Source organism: Malus domestica, chromosome 07 (assembly GCF_042453785.1).
Source record: "Malus domestica chromosome 07, GDT2T_hap1".
NCBI lineage: Eukaryota > Viridiplantae > Streptophyta > Magnoliopsida > Rosales > Rosaceae > Malus > Malus domestica.
The window spans coordinates 20,417,027-20,419,825 of record NC_091667.1 but is presented as its reverse complement, the minus strand read 5'-3'; the positions used below and the strand labels follow the sequence as shown (position 1 = coordinate 20,419,825).

General features: G+C 37.2%; 1 long non-coding RNA gene across 1 annotated transcript; it reads right to left on the bottom strand.

The window, feature by feature from the left end:
* Positions 1-331: 331 nt before the first annotated feature.
* Positions 332-2,002, bottom strand: LOC108170806 (uncharacterized). Its single transcript, XR_011583233.1, has 3 exons — positions 1,867-2,002; positions 1,190-1,249; positions 332-471 (listed from the first exon to the last, which is right to left on the bottom strand). It is a non-coding gene; the product is annotated as an uncharacterized lncRNA (long non-coding RNA).
* Positions 2,003-2,799: the final 797 nt, after the last annotated feature.

The following is a 2,799-nucleotide window of genomic DNA, read 5'->3' as shown; positions in this document are numbered from 1 at the left end:
GGTCCCAGAAGAACATGAAGCTACATGGGACTCGGAGGTATTCCAACAGACTCACCCTAGAAGTCAGTACAACGAGTCCAAGGAAAAATCACACGCTCTTACTCAAACTTTCCTACTTCCAAGAGGCGATGGAGACTTACGAAAGAAAATTCCAGTGTGACATGACTCCACTCAGGACCCCCTTGTCCTACAACTCCTTGAGGAAGTAAACAAGTTGAAGGCTGAACATCAGGCTGAGTGTCACGCCCCGGTCCCGGGGTCAATAGGAAAAATAACTCCGAATCCGAAACGTGAGATAAAAGCTAACTAATTAAAATAAAACTGAAATAACGGAGTGAAAAATAAAATTCTTCTTATTTAAAATAACTCAATAATTCTTTACAATGCTAAAATAAAGAAATACAAAATTCTATCCTCACACTTAATCCGATCTCATCCCGTCTACCCTCTTAGATTGTTTAGTTCGTAAACCTGCATAACAATAGAGGGGTGAGCTTCAACAGCTCAGTAGGGACATAACCTTATCACAGTAAATTGACAATATTAAATTAAGTGTCATAAAATCATGTAATCAAGTACCAAATTATTATCATCAACAATGCATGAGTGCGATACAATACTCTTCATCTCTACCCGTTAATTCATGTAATAAAACACGTGGACCTGCACGTCCCATACCGTGCATTTTACCTCTGCAGTGGTGGTTCGAATGTTTTAATATACAAATTAACCCCCTGTAACTCAATCATCCCAATTTCCCCTTTTGTTAGTCATCTTGCTCAAACTCTACGTCGCCAGTCCCGAATTACCCTTAAAGAATCTGTGCACTGTGGGCTCACCTGAGACCTGGTACCTGCTAAGAGTTTGGCTCAACTACACAAAAGATTCTTTCCAACTACCCTCATTTCCAGTTCCTTTCTCAACACCGAACTTCCAACTATTATCATACATGAGTAATGCACAAATAATCTCATTTCATCGTTCACATGTACCACAACATATTCTCAGCGAATAGCATTTCACCAATAATTCCATAACCAATAACAAGTAAACACGCAAGAGCAGTATTTGTCCAATTAATAAACCAGATCACATTAATCAACCAACAAGATCAATAACAATAATAATATAATGCTTCACAAAATTTAATAAAGCCAATCTCCGTAAAGGTCTGCCGTATTTCCCCTACCTGGATTCCAAAGCATTGCTCCGATATATTAACACAAGAAACCACAACTGTGATAAGCTCCTATTCACAAGTATAAGAAAATTACCAAATGCCTTATGTGAACTTTAATACTAATCAACACACTTAAAACTCATCAGTTCCACGGTACTCAATTCAAAAGTCATTTGGTTGACTATAATGCTGTACAAAATAGTTTCTTATATAGCAAACATGTATAGTGCTTATTCAAAAGTCTTTTGCCTTCTAAACCATTCAAGTAATATGTATAAATTAAACTACATAAAACCATTTACCAACATGCTTATTCATTTAACAACAGACATGCATCCATACATATACATATATATGCAGTACATGCTTCGACTCTTCTCTTTGCAATAGAGCAGCATCCAAGTCTCCTAAAGTTAAGTGCCTTTCCAAGAATAGGAATGAATATGGTATTGTTATGTAACATGCGAAATACAGAACATAAAAGGCTATCACTAAAGAACAATATGAATAGAAAGACTTTTCTATAAAACTAAATCAGCAGTATGAACGAATTCAAATACATACGCATAACGATGCCCAGCAGCCCCTTTTTGGTTTAGATACAAACATTTATAATTTATTAATAACATACAGTGATATGAGACAAATAACTAAGAGGAAAACCTAGAAAGGAAAACTCTTTAAACCTGAGAGAGAGTAGACCCCGATAGAAAACGTTTCATCTCGCCAGCGAAGAAAACCGAAGCAATAACATTCTATTTATAGGAGAAGGAAGTCGGCACAGAGGAAGGTGAGATCAGACCAAGCAAACTTACACCGCCTCAAAGCTATCGATAGGAATGATGTAAAAGCCCTTTAATTGGCTATGGTTTTGGTCCAATTAGAATAGAACAAACAGCTTAATAAAATAATGTAAAAGGAAAGAAGATGAATAATATGAATATATAGTTCAAATACTACCGTAATGGTGTACTGAACTTATTTGGTTCAAAATAACAGTAAATTAGAGTATGGAAAAATGAAATAAAGGAATTAACAATTAAATAAGAAGTAATACAAATTTTTTTTTTAAATTAATAAGTATACACAACACATAATTATATATGATTATTTTTGAAAATACAGGTCCTCACACTGAGATACCTGACTGGAGCCAACCCAAGCCTGGCCCTCTCACAAGGAGGATCCTCGACACCTCCCTTTAAGCGAAGACAAAACAAAAGCTTGGTTTACAACTCTATACTGAAAGGGAGGACCCGATTGAACACCTTAACCTTTTTTAGTCCACCATGGCATATCAGATGCACACCAACGAAGAGTGATGTCTTCTCTTCCCTTCCACCCTCTCTGGTGGAGCTCTAAATTGTTATTGTCGTCTTCCACTCAAGATAGTAGACTCATTTGAGAAACTAAGGAAACTTTTTGTCTCTCAACACATCTTCCAGACCGGTTGCTTACATTCTGCAGATGACTTATACACTATTCGCTAGAAGTCGGACGAGTCGCTAAGAGAGTATGCCGGTTGCTTCAGCCATGAGTATTCTCGCTGCACCAAGGCAGATGACAAGACCGCTCTCAAAGACTTCACGGCAGGCCTGCGTGATTGTTTCTTCAAGTAC